At 36.2% G+C, this 20,725-nt stretch overlaps 1 long non-coding RNA gene across 14 annotated transcripts; it reads right to left on the reverse strand.

Moving 5' to 3' along the window:
- Positions 1-1,765: 1,765 nt before the first annotated feature.
- On the reverse strand, positions 1,766-18,305 carry LOC113049912 (uncharacterized). 14 transcript variants are annotated; one of them, XR_003276667.1, is made up of 12 exons: positions 17,641-18,305; positions 16,977-17,019; positions 16,542-16,571; positions 15,191-15,295; positions 13,024-15,015; positions 12,088-12,181; positions 6,166-6,407; positions 5,266-5,295; positions 3,744-4,955; positions 3,570-3,636; positions 3,125-3,274; positions 1,768-2,607 (listed from the first exon to the last, which is right to left on the reverse strand). It is a non-coding gene; the product is annotated as an uncharacterized LOC113049912 (long non-coding RNA). The 14 variants fall into 14 exon arrangements; XR_003276671.1 differs by having other exon boundaries at positions 1,766-2,607; positions 3,744-4,245; positions 4,566-6,407; XR_003276670.1 differs by having other exon boundaries at positions 1,766-2,607; positions 3,744-4,265; positions 4,566-6,407.
- Between the last annotated feature and the right edge of the window lie 2,420 nt (positions 18,306-20,725).

Consider the following 20,725-nt stretch of genomic DNA (forward strand, 5'->3'; position numbering starts at 1 on the left):
ACTCGCTGGTTCCTAGCACTCCAGGACTTCCACTTCGAAGTCCGCCATCGAGCTGGGGCCGCCAACGCAAACGCCGATGGCCTCTCCCGGATCTGGACAGCTTATGCAGGTCTGTCAGGGGTCATTCCCCACCCTCCCCTAATTTCACCCCTACTTTCTACATGTCTTCACAGGACCAGAACGACGCTTAAGGGGGGGAATGTGACGAGCACTCCCAGAGGAATCAGCGTCGCCCTGGAAACCAAAGCAAAACACCTGCACGTCCTCGTCACCGGCTGATCGGTCACAGCTGCTCCCCATCAGCCAGCACACTCAAAAGGAGCACATGCTGCACTCAGAAGATGGTCTCGAACCGAATGCAACGCTGGTCTAATCCCTCTCTAATTTCTTTGCAGAAAGCAGCGAGTGACCGACAGCCCACACACTTTGGAGCACGTCAGGACACCCACTTTCACCTTGGTTGGCACCGAAGAGCACGGAGAGCACACGGGAAGCACCAGCCACCAGAAAGCAGATTAGGACACTTCACCAGGCACCCTACACTTCGTAATGAATCCACACTCCGGGGCATTTAATTTACGCACCTCTTGTCGAGTGATTCTTCACCCCGTGACAGTATATAACTAATACTAACAAAACTAAAACTAGGCCTCATAGTATACTTCCAAGTTTAGGGCATCTTAATATATAATTTTTTTCACATAGTTAGCAAAAATAACAAACATTGTAAATTAAATTCTTAGAAACACCAGTGACGATCATTAAGAAGCGATCCAATGTCAGGCTTGAGGAGGAATCTGCATTTTGGAGTGTGAGTTGACTAGCCCAAATGTGACAGTCAGATAGCTAAAGGTTCTCCTAAAAAATGCACATGCACAGTGCCTTCCTAAATATGTTTTCATTCTTTCTCACTGAGCTGTTTTCTTTTGATGGATCGATTGGCAGAATGGGTTGGAGCTGAAATCCAGTAAGACTTTGAGTATTTATTCCATTTGATGTAAATGCTGTCTACAGATCTTGGAATGCAGCATCAGTGACTCAGGCCTTTATAATTGTGACATAGTCACAGGACAAATATGAGTGTCTCAGCAAAGGGTCTGAATACTTAGGACCATGTGATATTTTAGTTTTTCTTTTTTTAATAAATGTGCAAAAAGGTCAACAATTGTGTTTTTCTGTCAATATGGGGTGGTGTGTTTACATTAATGAGGGGAAAAAAAGAACTCCTGTATGAATGATTTTAGCAAATTATTTTAGATGATTTTAGCAAATGGCTGCAATATAATATTTTATTTTTATTTATTATTTTTTTTGCAGCAAAACCATTAATGTAATAAAACTCACTCATTAATGTTGATAAAGAAGAGAAAGTTGAATGTTATGTGGACTGATTTGTTTTTTATAGTATTTGTAATCTTTAATATTTTACAGAATAGACTGACAGAATGTTCTATTTTATAGATGAAAAATGTAATTGCAGTAATGTCATATGAAACCATTTTCAGGGTACTAATGTTCTTATAGCTGTAAACATGATGTCCTGTAAAAAAAGTAAAAAAAATAAAGTAAAATAAAAGTCAGAAGATGCCCATCTGTAAAAAAAATGTCAATTGTGTGTTTTTAATTAGTTTTATTTTGAATTCTGCTTAAATAAGAATTTATTAGAAATGAAAGTATCTCACATGAATCAGAAATACATTTAGTAAATATATATGTTACCCTTACCTGCTGTATTTTAATTTTTTTTAAAAAAAAAATCTATAATAAAACTGAATGTATTGACAGTGTTGGAACGCCACTGAATAATGTGTCTAAACTTTAATAAAGCTTAATTAGTTGTTTACACTCTATATATTTAAAACACTGACAAATCAGCATTTTACACTGCAGATAAGTTTGTGTATTTTAAGAATTCTCAAAGAAAACAATGTTTTTATGAAATGCAGAAAACAGTATTACTGTATTCTTCTTCATGGACAGGCCTTATTACCTGTTTCTGTAATTCTTAAATTGATTCTCAGTTCAAATTTAAGTCCAAATCAATGCATCACATGTAGCAAACTATTGTACATAAAAAACTAAATGACAATGCTTTAAAAAAACATACATTCGGGTATAATTACCGATCCAAAGTTAACTGAATCCAGTATTGAAACCTTATTTAATGTCCATCACCAAGCTATCAACCAATTATGATCAACACCATTGACATATATTACATTTATTTTATTTTTTTAAATATAGTCTATTTTGTTCTAATATTACTCTTATTATGGGTGTCATCAAGGAAACCTCTGGGTATAATTTCCAAAGATTTTCCAGCTCTGAAGAAATTCATTACCATATCCTGTTCAAAGTCCATATTTTTTTATTCTTCAATTGTTGAGCTAGGCTTAGTCAGTGAGGCTGGGGATGAAGACCCACTCTGGTAGACTCTTAGGAGGACCTTGTGTTTAGTAGTCGTCTCTGCACATCTTCGCTGATGCTCCTCCTGGAATTCCTTGAGCTGTGTAGTAGTGAAAGTCAAGGTCTGTCGACCCAGCTTCTTTAGATTTAGAGTTATGAAGCCATGAATGATTGAGGCAGTCCTTAATGGTGGGTCAACACCTGAGGAAAAGGTCCAGAAAATCAGTCAGGTTATTGGAATATCTACTACATTTACTCTTTTTGTTCTGTCTTCAGGATTTTTTCTGAAAATGATTCTGTGGCATCAAGGCTATAATAAGATTTGAGGTTGGGGACACACATCCACTGCCAAGCTGATGGTGGAAGGTGAGAATCGTAACTGCTGGTTTTTGACTCAACCGTGATCCTAGATGATTGTTACGCTTTCTAAAATGGTAGAGTCACAGAGGGGTATCCATTGCTGCACCTAAAGTCCTGCAGAGTTTAACAACATCACACACCAAGTTTAGAGTAATCTGGAAGACCTTGACTAATGGTTTAGGTGTGTTTGAATATGGTTGTAATTAAACTCTAAACAAAGTCAACCTCCAAGAGCTACCCCTGATTAAACCTGTGCAATGCTGTGGAGGCTCCAGAAAGGGTTTGAAAACCCTTGTATTTAAGGAATAAGTGTTAACATAAGTTGCAACTGCCTCCAGGTTGTTTAATAAATACTCACCATGGATAGCCATTTAATATCTTCTCAAAAAATGTGGAGGCACTTTGGGACACCTTTGGGTAGAGCTTAGTTGAATCAAACTTTGTGGCATGGATTTTGGTCTCTGTCAGATTTGGGTATTTGTCTCGGAAAGGAAGCCTAACGCTGAGTCTACAGTAAACAAAGGAACGTGAAATTAGACTCCAATTAATGAATACTGTTCTTTTAAAGGAAAATATTTTTGCCTTTTGAAAGGTTAAATATTTCTCAAGAAGGAATGCTTACATTGTTGTGTAATAATCTAAAATTGAAAAGTTTAAAAACATTTTTTTATGTATTTATACCAAGGTGAACAGTGTTTATATTTCTATTGCATGTTACCACTTCTGTCAAAAATAAACCACAATAAAATTTCGGTTGCATCAAGTTTCATGCCAACTTGAAGTCCTTTATAGACTGGACTTACATAATATAGGAATGAACTCAATGTCAGCTTAGGGGTCCTACTAGATCACCTTTCAACAATTCTGGAGCTTGAAGAAGGCAGGAAAAAGGTAATTAATGTTAACCATGTAGGATAGATATTTTATATCATTATGTAGAGAACCGTTACAGGATAATAATTTTATGTTGCACATACCCTTGTACTCCAGAGTCCCGAGTTCTCTGCTGTATGGTTGGAGGCAGAGAGGATTAAAACTTTCAGCACTGCCAAAATCTATGACATGAATTGAGGTTGAGGTTGAGGTTGGTGACCATGAAGTTGTCTGGATTAATGTCAAGATGAAGAATCCGGCAGCTGTGGAGATATTCTAACCACTGAAGAATCTGGACAACAAAGCCAACTACATCATCTTCAGAGTAACAAAATCTGGAAGAGAAAACTAGAGTCATCTGAGAACACTGAATTAAGTGTTCTAAAAAGTGTTCTAAAAAACTGAACAATCTATAAAAACTTGACCATACTAGACTATATCACCCAGTGGCGGAATAAAGGAATTATAAACAGGAGTGTCCTTCTTGTATGGTGTCTGACCTGCCAATCTGTTTGTGTATGTCACATTAATCAGTCATCCTATGCGTCCACCGTAGAATTGTGCCTTCATCTTCCATTTGATCTTCCTCCTCGTCCACATTTTTGGCTGTGAAATTGTGAGTACACCTACACACATTTACTTTGCTATCTAAATGGAGACATTCATCAGACATGTATATGTAAGTGACATAACACTGCTAATTTAAACATACATAGCTAGTGTTTTCTTGGTGAATTACTCTCTAGATCTGCTTCTGGCATTAAGAATCACAAGCGAGCACTCTCTGTCATTATACACAAAGGTAAAATGACTGCTCTGTGACAGAAGGATATTATCCTGAAAGTCATATAGCACGGAATCACTAAGGACAGAAAAAATGTTCAGTGACATTTCAGTTGGCGTAATAGTCAATAGTGCAAACTGACCTTGTATCAGAGGATAATAGGGTCAGGTTTTCTGTCTACAACCGTAGCAAAAATACATGTTTTCCCCACACATCCAAGTCCTCCATGATGGTCTCAAATGAAGGGGGCACTAAAATATACTGAAATATCCTGGTCATCATCAGGCATGGTCATCTCTAATACATCAGGTTTGTTGAGAAGCACCACTTCTAGTAAACAATGGCTTACTTAATATTATGTTAATGTAATACACAATTTATACTGCATTTTGAATGTTTGGTTTGTATTTGTCACTAACCTTTTCCATGAGTTTGATTAGACATGATTAAGTTTTATTGTGATGGTGACAGGCTGGTTCATAAACAATATCAGGCTTGTCCTGAATGACTGGAGCTTTTTGCAAGTACTGTCCTGTGATATAAAAACAATTAAAATAATGATAATAAATTATTTTATCAAGTCTACATGCAATGTGCAAAAATCAAGAAATGACACAGCCAGCATTTTGCAAGACAAAAGATTTATGTGGGTTTGCTTTTGCCCGCTGTGCTGAAGTAAGACTATAGGCATGACCATTTCATTCATTAAAAGTGCAGAATAGCAGTAGATACATGTGTAATCAGGGACAGAATTAATAAATATGTCATAAGAAAGTAACAGATATCTCCACATTTCTCTGATGTGAGTAGAGACAGAATTCAAGTACAATTCTTCTCAGTACCTCAGTCAATGAGTTGGCCTAAGCCTAGAGCTTGTTGTTGAACAATGCACATAAGTGAAGCAGGACATGAAATGAAAAAGGACATTGAAAATTAGAGAAAATCAGGGGAAAAGGTAAACATTTTACTAAAGCTGCCTTTTAGAGACACTGATACTCTTAATTATATTTCATAATTTCTGCTATAAAAAATGTATTTGTTATAAAGCTTCTATATCAAAAGTGATAGAAATGTGACTTGTTTGGAACTTTTAGGGATAAGCTGATATATAGTTTTGCCTACATTTGGATGGAAAACCCACTATTACTAGTTTGTCCATTGAGTCTGAACCATCTGACACACTACATCCCATAGCTACATTTTTTTTACATGGTTTTAAACACACACACAAACATACATACACACACACACATACACTGAATGCATTTTCTGTAACCATGACCTGAATAGTGAATAATAACAATCAATACAGAAAAGGGGTAAAGAAAGGTAACAATTGAATTTTTTTTTTGGGGGGGGGGGGGGGGGTGTTTTTTTATTAGACATTGTTAAGAAGAGGTTGTCTTTTTACATGCAAGTAGATATGCCTGGTAGTGACTCCTTTATATAGAGTTCAGAAGAGCTTTTCTTTGCTTTTTTTATTTTTAGCCTTTTGCAAATTGGCCCGTGTGTACAAACAGGAGAAATGTGTTAAACATTTTGAGAAACGAGTCTTTAATGGTTTTGAAAATTGGGCCAAATGAATCAGTGTGTTAGCATTTGAGAAAATGATGTAATTGCAAACAAATAAGCATTACTAAGAAACAAGATTAACATAACATTAAAGAATAGGCAACTCGATGTTAATGCATAAATGATGTAAGAGCTATGCTCAATTTGGAATGTTGTTATAGGACTCTTACCTTTTGCTGAACTGATTTTACAAGTATAGCTTCCACTGTTGTCATCTTGCACAGATTTTAACAGAAGGTAAATTGCATCTTACAATGAAATAGTGCGGGGTGTATAAACTTCCAATTAGCCAGCCAATCAACATCCACAGCCTGTGGACCAGTTTGAAAACATTCAAATATAGCTATCTCTCCTGCCTTGACCTTTACATCCTGCATTGGTCTGGCAATTGTCAGAGATGACTCAGCAGAAACTGAATGGCAAAAAAGAACAGTTATAAGTTATTATACCATCCAAAGTTCATAAATTAGTTCAATATAGAATTGCAAAAAATAAAATAAAATAAAATAAAAATACAGTGGGGTTCAGAAGTCTGAGACACTGATTTAATTTGAACCAAGACATTAACATTTTTTTTGTTTTTTAAAATGAATTACTTCGCACTATAGAATTAAAAGGAATCACTAATTAAAATGTAAGAAACCTTTTGTTAGCTTCTTTGTACAATTTGTGAAAAATGTAAATAAAAAAATGAGGGATAGATGACATTTAATCTGATTTACATTCTAGAAATTTCAGTTTTTTACATTACACTTGAAAAAAAGATTTTTAATGCTTTATTTGGTTAAAATGAGCAGAAACAACACATTTCTTGAACTTATTTCCATGTTCTCTTCACTCCATCAGTGTAAACACTGTAAAACCTTCTAATAACTTAAATCATAAGTTTACGTGGAGACCATGCCAGCTCAAATACTTGCTGTAAAGCAAAATGGGGGCATTGCTACAGAAGCCCAAATAAAATAAAGGGTTTGTGTGTGTGTGTGTGTGTGTGTGTGTGTGTGTGTGTGTGTGTGTGTGTGTGTGTGTGTGTGTGAGAGAGAGAGAGAGAGAGAGAGCGAGATAGAGAGAGAGAGAGAGGCATGAAATATTTTGTTGAAAAAAAAAATGTTGGTCTTCAATAATGTAACTAGACAATTAGACTTTCCTAAAGGCCTATTTGTCATACAGTATAACATCAGATTCCATGATGCATTTTGATTATGATTTGCACAATTTTCTTTGTACTGTGTTTGTACTAACCAGAAGAAAAAAAAATTGATTTCAGATGATACCAAAACCAGGATTTTTTTCACATTGCAGTTCAGAGCTTCCTAATAGTAAGAAATGTATACTATACCTGAAATGTATAGTTTTATGTATATAATAATTTTAGACGCATAGTGTAGTTAAACTATTTATTCAAATTGTTGTTGTGAAGGGCTGTCTGATCACATTATGTGGTCCCCTACTAACAAAAACAATTCTTTTAAGCAGCCATTATTTCAAGCCATGAATTTGCCATCGACATTAGCACAATAAAAGATGTTACTAAATGCCAGTAATTTGATTCCACCGACTTGGGTTTTATTTTATTTCCTAACATTAACCCTTGTATGTTATTCAGTTCTATGAGACCAGTTTTCACTTTTATCAAAATAAAAATAATGAAAAGTATAATGTTTTTTTTCAAACTCAGACTCATTGGCCTTGGATCATTTTCTGTGAAGAAAATATATCAGAACAAATTTTCAATGACCACTCACTGTACCAGACCCACGAACACTGGCTGAGTAACAAAAATATGAACAACACACAAGGGTTATCATGACAGTGTCATGCTTGGCAAAAGAAGAGAAAATCTGCAGTGAATCTTGGCCAATGAACAAACACAGATGGCTCTGAGTGAGATTTCTAACTGACCACAGCGTGGGAGATAATAGATTTAACTTGCTTCCATGCTCCAATCAAAGTTTTTCCACTTACAGTATGAAAGGCAGTCCCCCCAGCACAGATTAAATGCTGTGGCTTAATGGAAAATTCCATAAAGATTCCTTTAATCTTTATTTGTTTATTTGTTTAAAGGTGTCATATAATTTCTGATAGGTTAAACTGGTCATGGCAGTTATCTAAAAATTTAAATATGTCTTGCTTCAGCTGTTATGCTCACTGTTTTTTATTATTATTATTTTTTTTCAAAGAAATATATCCTCAACCCTTCCATTGTTATAAAGTTCTTGTCTGGTAGATTTGCTGATACTTTCATATACTTTGGATCTGGTTTCCCATGACATTAACTACATGCTTGATGTTGCTCTATTATGTTTTCTCAGTACAAGCAATATCTAAAGTTAAATGCCAATGCCTTTTCTGTGAAAAGCTGAAAGACACAGATTCATTTATTTGTGGATCACAGGAAATGCCAGTGAGGTGTTTTTCTGTCACTGTAAGTCTGAAACATACTCAGTGCAAGTATGAGAACAGACAGTTCTAGCTGTCAAGCTTGCTTTCATGTGTTGTTGTGTTCCAAAATAATACAGCGATAATTGTGCTCCTATTTGAGTTATGTTATTCGCTACAGCGTTATCACTTGCACAAAGTATCCGGTTAAATTCCATGCATAAATTAGTTATCAAACTAGATCTGAAGAAAAACATCCTGGGATTTATCTAAACTTTAATTCATCAGTGGTTTATTTGAAAGGTAGTTAAATACAACAATCTTACACAATACAAGAAAAACAAAGCTGCAACTATGTGAAGGAACAAGGGGGATTATAAATGTGTTGTGTATTTTGTGACCTAAAAAGGAAACTTCTCCACTTGCCAAAGATAACAGAAGTACAGTACTTACAGTGGGTATAGAAAATAATTCTATCTCCGCCACATTTTGTTGTTTTGCAGCTTGAAATGAAGGCGAAAATAGTTTTTGTTTTATCCAGCTATATTTACTCAGTGCAATTTATAATATCTGAGTCAAAGATATAACACCAACATAAATAATAAATAAAAAATAAAAATAAATAAATAAACTGAATCACTGAGTTGAAAAAAGGATCACCCCCTTGTGTGAGTATTTTCTTGAAGCACCTTTTGCTTTAATTATATCCTTCAGTCTGCTGGGATATGTTTCTATTAACTTTGCAATATTTGCCCACTCTTCTTTGCTGAATTACTCAAGTTCAGTTAAATTTGACGGTAACCATTTGTGGACTGCAGTCTTCAAGTCATTTTACAGATTTTCATTGGGATCTAAGTCTGGGCTCTGACTAGGCCATGCAAGGACATTCACCTTTTTCTCCTTTAACCACTGTGTGTCAGTTTTGCTGTGTGCTTTGGGTCAATGCCATGTTGGAAGGTAAACCCTCTTCCCATTGACAACTTTCTGGCAGAGGGCAGCAGAGTTTCTGCAAGAATTTGATGGCATTTTGCCCCATCCATTTTCCTTCTTTCCTGAAAAAGTGAAAAAAAGTGAAAGTGATGTGACATCTGCCAAGTATGGTGACCCATACTCAGAATTTGTGCTCTGCGTTTAACCCATCCAAAGTGCACACACACAGCAGTGAACACACACTCCCGCAGCATTGGGCAGTCATTTATGCTGCAGCGCCCGGGGAGCATTTGGGGGTTCGGTGCCTTGCTCAAGGGCACCTCAGTCGTGGTATTGAAAGTGGAGAGAGCACTGTACATTCACTCCCCCATCTATAATAATAATAATAATAAACCTCGAAGTCACAAACCTCTGATTGCAAGTCCAACTCTCTAACCCCCCAAAAAAGTGCTCCAGTCCCTGCTGCAGAGAAACACCCCCATAACAGGATATTACAACCTTCATGTTACTGGAGGAATTTGGATCGTTTAGTGTGGAGGCCAAATAATTACATTTTAGTCTCATGTGGCCTCAGAATATTCAAGGTTTGTTTTGGCAAAGTTCAGTCATGACTGCATGTGACCTTTCTTGAGGAGTGGCTTTTTTCTTGAAACCCTCCCATAAAAGCCAGATTTTTGGAGAATGTGTGATATTGTTGTTAGATGCACACAATGACCACTCTGTCATAACTTCCTGCAACTGCTTCAGATTTGCTGTAGGTTTCTTAGACCAGATTCCCCCTGGCTCTTTCATCCAGTTTGGAGTGACATCCTTATCCAGGGAGGGACTGTGTTGTAACAAATACCTTCCACTGCTTAATAATAGATTTCACTTTGCTTCTAGGCATTGATAACGCCTTTGCCTTTTTTTTATCCATCCCTTGATTTGATCTTTTAACATTGCCTTATCACCCATAGCTGATTATTTGCATAAGTTACCAAGGACTGTTCTAGAAAAATGCTCCAGGAAAGCTCTTTTCATGCTGAGCTAATCAAAATGACCACAGCTTTGTGTGCCATTGAAAGGTGATTAGCTACACTTGAATAAGTTTACAAGTCATTTTTAGGAGATGGGTGATCCTTCTCCAATGCTGCATCCAAAAGTTCTAAAATGCTGCCTTTGGAGGATGCATTCCAAGGAAGGAAGGCATCAAGGCACACCTGAATTGGAAGTTGTGGCCTAGTGGTTAAAGAGTTTGAATCTTAACCCTAAGGTTGTAGGTTCAAGTCTTGGGCTGGTAATACCATGACTGAGGTGCCCTTGAGCAAGGCACTGAACCACCAACTACTTCCCCGTCACTACATCATAAATGGCTGTTCACTGCTGTGTGTGTGTGTGTGTGTGCACTTTGGATGAGTTAAATGCACAAATTCTGAGTATGGGTCACCATACTTGGCTGTATGTCATGTCACTTTGAGTCTAAAGTTAGCTTCAGTTCCTGTCTCATGAGATACCTTCATCTGATCTATTTTTGAATGCAGCACAGATATATCCTTCGCTGCCTTAAATATCCTACAATCCTGTGCATTCCGTTCTGTGACGGTTGAACTAAGAAATAAAGATGGCATCTAAAAGTTGCTTTTGGTGGTCAGTTTGTGTGTAAATGTATATCACTGACTAACTTTTTGCACTTTTGATGTTAATTTACTGATTGAATATAAGTTTAGTTATCACCAAAACTCATTCTATTTTGTTGTAGATCATTAATCTGTCACACTGCCTCAGATGCCTGTTCAAAATCAGTTTCATGAGGTGCCTTCGTGCAAAAATGCTGCCTGATTCTGTTTTTCAATGGGATGTTATAGTTTGGATATGGAGTAAATACAGCAGTATAAAACAAAAACTATTGTATATCTGTCTTCATTTCAGGCTGCAAAGCAACAAAATGTGATTATTTTAAAGAGGGGTAATTCTATTTTATACACACTTTAGAGGAGTAGTTTTAGTATTGCTAGACAGTAATGTATCACTATTAGGTTGGTTCAGAGAAGTCGATAAAATTATACACACTTTTGCTAAGTTAAATTGCGATAATTGCCATACATGACTGTAATGTGTTTATATTGCCATTATCATGCAATATAAATTTAAATATTTATTGCTGGTCTATAGTGATACTTAATAATGTTAGTTGAATTAAATGGTTAAATTAACTTTAAATTAATATAAGATGAACAGATAATATTTTATGCTGATACTCCCTAGGTTAATTATAAACGTTTCAATGTTAAATTGTATTATTATTATGAAACTCTTCTTACAAGGCACAAATCAAACAGTAGAGTGAGTCATTTGTTGCTAAAGATGGTCATGTTCATGTTAACAGATCTGCGCAGATGCAGCACAAATCTGATGATATTTACACCATGACTTATTTCTGAGTATTTCCACTGAATCTGCACAGATTTTACATGAACTTTCCTGAAAGTGTTTCACAAATTGAACCCAGTGTCGATCTTATAGAGATGGTCTGTCTGCTGTAGTTCTACAGTTTAATGAATCATAACCCGTCAAGATTGGCTAGTGAGTTGACAGAATTACCCACCATAATTGATTTTACCTTCATTTGGTTGGGGTTAATTTCAAACCATGTTATGATATACGTAATTTACAGAAAGTGTATCCACTACTTGCAATAGTATTAGTCCTACATGAGAAGATACCATAAGGATGATCATAAAATAATTTAAGGAGCTACATAACAAGCATTTATATAAAACTGTATATTAGGTCTGAGATCTTACCTCTGGGAACAGGTTTTCCCTTGTTGACATACTGAAGCATTACCTCTGATCGAGCAGCTACCACAGCATTCTTAAGTGGCATCTGACTGGTCTTCTAGAAGGATCAGGCAACGATTGTTACAGAGAGACCAAGTGACATTAAGGTAAAATACTATATCATGAACTCATTACAACCCCACAATGTCTCTGACTCTGGTTACAAATAACTGTATGTGATCTAAATTTAAACGTTATGCTGCAAACAACTAATCATTTTAATAAGTTGCTCCATTATGGCAGACTTAGCAGTAATGCAGTTAAATTGGCTTCAAAGATGTGTCTGATCTTTGAGTTTTGAAGGAGCATTCTGTGTTCAAGTTAAGATCAATAGATGGCATTTGTGGCATGCTGATTACCACAAACATTTCCAGTAGTTCCTCATTATCTTTATAAAAATAAAAAAATAAAAAAATAAAAAAATAAGGTTACTGTGAGTAATTTACTATGGAAATCAATGAGACTCAGGAATTATGGCACTAAGGTACAGTTTCAATAATATAGCCACACTACTATTTTTTTTAAGCTAGAATTCAAAGACACAACAGCAAAAAAAATATTATATATAATATTATATTAAATACTAATATTGATTATCTGACAAATAAAACACAACTTCCACAGAACAATTAATGTAAGCGCTTGTAAAAAATATAAGCTTTGAATGTCCACTTTTCAGACCTCCAAAATTGCCCCCATTAACTTCCATTGCACCGAAAATTAGCTCAGTGTAACCTTTTTTTAAAGAAATGAGGAATAAGTCAAATTTTTTTTGTGGTGTCCAGCATTATGTCACAAATGATGTTGATTGCTCCAAACCTGTTTTGAATATGTACAATTTTATTTAGGAATGTTCATCCAATTCAATTAAAAATAGTGGCTTACTGAAAGAAGGTTTACCTCTGTTTCTTCTAGTTGTTTTTCCTTCATATTTCTCAACTTCTTTTTGACAACACTTTGTTTTATCTGCCTCTTCACCAACAGGCTTATTTTCAACCACAATAGTAGGTATGGTCTTTTTCGCAATAAGTGATGAGTCTTTTTTTCCTCCTCTGTTTTCTTTAATGACTTTGGGAGCACGGAAACTGAACCAAACAACCTTGGAGGTTTTAGGGTTGCTTGCACTAACCCCCCTTGAATTATGGGTTGAGCAAGTGATATTTCTACAGGTGATTTGGGGAATTTGCTGAACATTCTTGTCCTTGGCATCTTAGGTGAACACTGTTCTGGTGTTTTACTGAACATGACCTTTTCATTGAAGAATTGCGTGTCTAACAACCACCTGGGCTTAGAAATTTTTCTTCCACTGGTTTCCCGTAATATCAAAAGGTGATTTTCTTTCAGGTTGTTTTGATTCATCTGCCAATTTCTTTCTCTGTAGTTGTGGTGATTCCTCCTTTGGAAATGTTGATCATCCTTCTTTTGATTATGGTAAATCTTTTGAATTAGTAGTGTCTTCAACCTTCAGAATTACCTGGGCTGGAAATAACTGGAAATAAGTGTTTCCAGTGGACTGCTTGCCAGTCTGGGTGCGCTGTTCCACTAAAAATGCTTTATTGATGTTCAAATATTTTTTTATTCGGTTAAGCTCTATTGAGAGTTTATTCTGAAACTGTTTCTATACATGGGTTGACTGTTCCTACAGAGAGGATGCCTTCTGTTTGAAGAAAGACCTCTTGGGTGTTACATCACTCTTGAAGTTGTCTTGGGGCTTCCCTGATTTACTTGTACTATCCTCAGAATTGCAGGATGATGTTCGATTCAGATCCCATGATAGTCTTGAAGAAGACAACTTTGGTATGTTACTGCTGTGTTTTTATTCATCAAAAGCTCTCACTTTATCAAATATTTTGGAACTTGCCTGTGACGCTTTTTGGGGTTGGAGTGAGAATTTATCTTTGGAACCACTGCTTTGACATGAATATGAGATTTTTGAGATTTCAAAAGGTAGCTCAGCTCCATTAATGCCTGTTTTTTGTTGGATCTGTTGTTGGCTCAACATCACTCGCTTTTTGGAATGGCTTGGTTTGAACAAATGGAAATGTTTCCCTGTCATAAAGTCAAACTAGCTCCTGAAATAAGGGTGACTGTTGAAAATGTTGCATTATGACAGAAAATAAAAATATTAAAATGGCAAATCTGTGTCAAAAAAAAATAAAAATAAATAAATTGTGTGGATATTTTGTTACTAGTGCATTTTGAGTGAAAGAAAGTAAAATGTCATAGTTATACAATAAAACATGCACTGAAACACATGCCATGTTGAAAGATGTAAAGCACTGCTGGAGATTAATAAACAAAAAAGACTGCAATTAGCATACAAATGCAATGGCATGCAAAATAGTTTGTAAGAAAAAAAAAACATAAACAAAAAACTATGCAAGTGGAGCCACGGGAAAGTAGGAATCAAGGAAACATAAATAACATGACATGGTTGAGATAAATAGGCCACGATAAATGAAGAATAAAGTAATGCAAACTATTTTTAAAATGTTCCATTAGAGCTGTAATCTAAATTTGATTTGTCCCACCTCGATTCAAGTTACGTTATACCTTTTCATATCCAGTGTGCCAGCGCTCATTATTGAACACTATAAATGGAAAAGGTCCTTCTTCGATAGAGGCTCAAAACACTGCCATAGTAGTCACTGGCTATTGACATACTCTCCTCTGACCCCAGTGCCACATAGTACACACTTATTTGTGAGGCCCGCACAAGAGCTTCAATCCCCAGGTGTCTGGCTGGAGGGCTCTCAACACACCCAGCATTTGCTTGCCTGCCAGGTGACAAGGGATCCTGAAGACCAGGAGCTCTAGAGCCCAGAGCTTGCATCTCTCTCTCTACTACTGGACCATCACCTGGGATATGGAAAAGCATTGCCCTCCCCCGGCCTTAAAAAAAACACAAACACACAAAAAAACATGTTCTGTTAATGGAATATTATAATAATCTAAAGCTTTTTTCAATTGGTTAGTTTGATGGATGGATTAATTCTAATACCTTTATGAATTCTGAGCTTTGTTGGAAGGCTTAACAATCACAAGTACTCACTCACTATGTTCTTACCAGTGGGTTGATTCTTTATTGCTTCCCCCTGGGAAGGCATATACTGTTCCTTCATCTCCATGGAGACCTGAGGCTCTTCAGTTTCATCCTCTGTACTGTTTGAGTCTAAAGAGGGAGTAGTCGAGGCTTGTTGAAATGTATTGGTATGATTTTTTACAAAAATAACATTGACATTTCTCTCAATGATTTAGCTGCAATACATTTCTGAAATAAATAATTTTAGAAAAGTTATGCAAAACTTACAACGTGTCTACACCAGACTCGACAGTTGTCACGCCGAGCTGCAACAGCTAAAGTCTGTCTACACTGGACGCAACAAAGCGACCATTGAAAATCATTTGAAATTTGTGTCAATATGACATAAATAAAACGCGGGAGAAGTTTTCTGTCGGGGACTTGTCGTGTATCGCCGCACCGTATCCAGTGTAGGGAGCATCACTGATTATAATGAGCTCTATAGTATTTTGTCTCATCGCATATATTTTGAGTAAAATTTTTAGTAAAAAATGTAAGAAAATAATAATAATAATAAATAATAATAAAAAATGTAATTAAACATATGAGAATTCACACACTTTTGAATTAAAAGCCATGAGGGATGTTATTTAGTGGAACTCTTTCAGGACTACCTTAAAGGAATTGGTTCTTATGGATAAATCTAAGGCAATTATTTATTAAAGTTCCAGTTTTCACAATTCCCAGCACACATTAATAAATTACTGTCACTAAAATATTTTTTTATAGTAAACAACTGGCCAGTTGCCTAAAAGGCTAGAACTAGTCTTACGAGTTAGGGATGTTTTTCTTCTTCTTCTTTAAAACTGGTCATAATGTTTTAAAGTCAGTTGCATTTAAAAATGTATTGGTATAACTTAAATAATAAATAAATAAATGAGACTCATTAACCCTTGGCTAACTGCTAGTTGGTCAGACTATGTTCAGACCAACTAATACAACTGGCCCCGAGTTCAAAACTCTGAATGATGTATAACTTATAAATTAATTAGGCTTACATTGTTTCGTAACTTTCATAACTAAACAAATACTTTCATACTGTAATTTTCTTTTCCTGGATATATCATGGCAGTTTCAGATAAAATCTCCCTATGGATTGAAATGATAGGAATCCACATTAACTGGCATTAAAGAAACAAAGAAAGAAAATAATGCTGCATTACAAGCCTTACTCTCCCTGTAACAAATAATGTAGAATTTAAGTTAAAAGAAAATAAATCAAACTGAAACTAGAGCTCTGGAGTAAAACTAATATAATAACGCATGTTTGCAAATGCTAACCAATCCAAGAGTCCAGTAATGGAAGGTAAGGATCACAGAAATGGATAACAATTACCATTGCTTTCCTTCCTGCACAAGTGAAAAACTTCACTTCCATAACGGCAGCATGCAGAGGTGGACAAGAGAAGACTGTTACTATAGAAACCAATGTCTGCAGACATGCACTTGTGTGGGAGCATATATATAACACACAAACATGAACACAATTGTATAATTACAGGCAAAATTAAAAATTTTATTATTGTACAGCTACAATCAGCATTGCACTCCTTTCTTATGGAAACCCAACAATTTCTGATGTTTACATTTAAAAATCTATAGATATAAATGTATTATCTTAACAGCTATTTCTAAACCTTTTTAATCATGTACGCTATGATTATTTTGCAAAACATATCCTAAGGTTGTGCACACTCTTTAGTTGTTGTATTTTCTACCAACATGTTTGCCATTTTGGACATTTTACAGATTTGTTGTAAGCAAAACACACCATGAGTGAATCTCCCAAACGTCCAGCTAGAATGTCCAGCTCTCTGGAAAGACAAATAAAATACACAAAAGTCTGTTCGTTAATTTTGGAACATTTTAAATAGATTCTTTCTTAGCCTGTTTGTTGCATTCATATGGTTATGATAGTGGTATAAATAATTTGGGTTTCATTCAACAGCTATTCAAGAATATATCATGGTGACACAGGACTGACACAGAAATGAAACGCAATTCATATATATGAAGACGTATGCTTATTTCCCTTCCTTTGTCAATTATCATGCTGGTTTGCAGCATTTCAAATGCACTCCTACATTGCTACCAAGGCAACTGGGTAATTTAGTTGTCACGGTGCATGAGGAATTGTATTGTTTATCACCCATTATAAAGGCAAATAACTGGGGCAATATATATATATATATATATATGTCTGTGTGTGTGTGTGTGTGCTGTAAGTTTGTTTGATATCAAACAACAACAACATTTTACTCAGTGACATTAGGTTTGTTTCTTTAAAAGTTATTGTGTTGTTCATAACTAAATCACCTATTTTACATTACTACATTGTGAGTGTGATTTTCCAAATTAAAAAAAAAAAAAAATCTCACAAGACAAATTGTATATTTTGTGGACTGTATGATTCTGGATAGAATGATTAAACTCACCTGAAATCTTTTCTTTGACCAGATTTTCTTCATGGCCTCAGATGAACTTGATCTCTCTTTCAGACTAAACAACAGAGACCACTGTCTATTTCTAATCTGAATCCTGGTTATTACTGATTCCTGTGTACTCTCCTAATAGTATCAGTCATGTCGTTGCCAGAGCCTTTACTTCAAAGAATGTATCAAAATTCACTAATATGCAAAAATTTATAAAAATTCAAACATCCAACCATGATCCTCGTGTGACAAAAGATAGTTTAAGGGGTGAAAAAATCCTCAAGTAAACAACAACAACAACATCCAAGCTCTTGGATTCAGATACTCTTAAATGTCAAACAGAAATCCAAGTAATAAGATATTCCAAAGGCACAGTAGGAGGTGGAGGTCAGCTTGGTCCTAGTCACAAGAGAAGGGATGAAAAATCAGTCTTTTACCGACACCCACTTGCGTTCTTTCAATCCCCTTTGGAGAAATTGGGTAGTGGTAGATGAGACTAAAAAGAGAAACAAATAACAAGCGGCAGGTAATAATAGAGGCAGATCTTAGTGCAGTCAAAGCAAAAACAACATTTTCAGCTTCCACTCTGTGCTATCTCTCTTTTTCTCACATCTCTTCCTTTGTCTCTGGTGTTAGTGTGAAGAGAGAGAGAGAGAGAGAGTATTGGTCTCAGCACAAAGCATCAATTATATATTCTGTCAGGCTGTGATTACGTCACACTACTCCCATGTCGATGGTGCTCCTGCTGGAATGGGAAAGGAGGAAAGCTGACACAGAGAGTTAACTTTTTTTCTTTTGCTACCTAATTGAATTCATTTATTCAGCATACACAATGAACATTCTATTAATTTTGTAACTATATGCATAAAATTCTGTCTACTACATGGAGAATGACATTCAATCTTTATCGAGCACACATGCATAAATGGAACAACAAAGACAATAATGTTAAAGATAATAATGTTGTAGATTAATACATTTTCTCATCTAAGCCTACCTCAAAACAACAATCAATAAGATAAAGAACTGACTTGTTATTTTAAATTTCGTTGCAGTTCATTTCTATTTTTATTTAACTGTGTAAATTAATTCAGTAGCTTTAAAGTATAGGGTTATTGGATTTAAAGGGTTCATCAGGTGCTACATGCACTTTTACAAGTAGTTTGAACTGAAATTGTGTGTACACAAAAACCCTATAATGCTAAAAATCCCAATGTTTTTTTCTTTTTATCTACCAAAATGTTTACCCCTAATCGAGCCTATGTCAGATGCCTGTCTTTGTGACATCACACACACAGGCCCCTCCCACAATAGTTCGATTTACAGTAGCGTTTTAGCACAGACTGGACTGGCATCTTACCTTTCATACAGGACAAGTCCCAGCCAGGATTTTAATAATGCCTAAAATATCCAGGTTTTGGCTATTTGCATTGTGCAGGTTGATCATTGTGAACATTCATTAGAGCTATAAAGAGCAGAGCAGACAGTTCCTTATGCTTTCGAATCACTTTCATGTGTTTGTTCGTTTGATTTGAAGCATTGTGGCACACTTTGTTTTTTTTTTTATTTGTGTGCAGCGACGCTTCATGTCAATCGAACGAACAAACATGTGTGCATATTTGCATTGCTTTTATCGTTCCTTCTAGATCTCACCTTCTCACACGCAGCCCCATGATTGGTCGATTATGTACAATACCTGCATGTTATTGGTCAAACTGCTCTGGATGTTTTAGGCAATATTAAAATCCTGGCTGGGACTTGTCCTGTATGAATGGCGCATATAGCCACCCTACTCTGGGAGCAGCTCGGAAGAGAGGGGAGGGGTCAGCAGAGCTCAATAACATTTAAAGGAAAATGCTACAAAACAGCTTGCTCTGAAAAGAGCTGCTTTTGACAGGGTAAAAAAGGTGTTTTTTAACCTACCATTAAGAAATTTTAACCAAACTATGTTACAGACTTTTCATTAAGACCCTAAAGAACCATATCAACTTGTGGAAAATGGGCATCCGATGACTCATCCGATGAAGTCATGATGAAAACATTGTGCCCGAAGTGTCCATTTACAAGACTAGAAAACTGAGGTAAGTGTGAGATGAGTATCCAACGGCTACAGTCCTGCTTGAGTTGATGCAAGTAATCTAACTTTTTGTACCCTAATTAAAAAAGTTATGATCAGTCACGAAGAAAAAAATAAATAAATAAAAAAATAAAAAATAATAAAAATAAATAGATTTTGTGGTTGGATTGGCTGTTGGACTGGGGATGATATCCTGAAGAAAGTATGAGAGTGGTGCCAAGCAACTTGAATAAAGCCTTCCAGACTTGGCATATGAATTGAGGACTGTGGTCGGACACTAAGTCTTCCTGGTGGGTAGAAGTTCCATTGGGGAACAGTGTCTCCATAGGCCTTTGTAAAATGGTCACCAGTCACCAGGATAAAGTGGCCATCGTACTGGTGCTGGGGCCACCGGTTTCGTGAAAAGATCAGCAAAACCTGAGGGTTATGTCCATTTGGCATTGAAAAGATATTCCACACCAAGGTGATCTTGGTTGACCTGAAACAGATGGAACGACTCCTTCACCAACTTGATAGAGAAAAGCATTAAGTTAACGGTATTATAATTTTGCTCGAAGAAAGTGAATGAATGAAGCTTTGCCAGGTGCCTGTACCCTGGGACAGAACAGCCTCACTCTGGTTGTAAAAGCATTATGAACAATTATCCACACTGAGCAGGAGTTATTGATCATGTTGAATGCCTCTTTTGTAGCAGCAGGTCAGCTTCATTGCACACAATGGCAGTGCTTCAGACTCATCAGGCTGATCTGCTGAAGGACCTGGATAAAGGCAAGGGCCTCTCAGTTGACCAGGTAGCTTAGCTGCGATGCACCACAGATCTCTTTCTCCGTGCTACCAAGCAGGCCGCCTCCGCCATCTCTTGCGTTCTGTAAGAGGAATCATGGGTCACGAAGAGTTAGGGACCTTTTAGGGAGTTAAGGATGTGATCCAAATGAGGCAGCGTTCTCGTCCGAATCAGAGCGATACCTAGGTATCTACTCATTCCCTTTGGGGGTTTTTAACTTCTGCTTT

The sequence above is a fragment of the Carassius auratus genome, chromosome 30, assembly GCF_003368295.1.
Source record: "Carassius auratus strain Wakin chromosome 30, ASM336829v1, whole genome shotgun sequence".
Classification (NCBI taxonomy): Eukaryota; Metazoa; Chordata; class Actinopteri; order Cypriniformes; family Cyprinidae; genus Carassius; species Carassius auratus.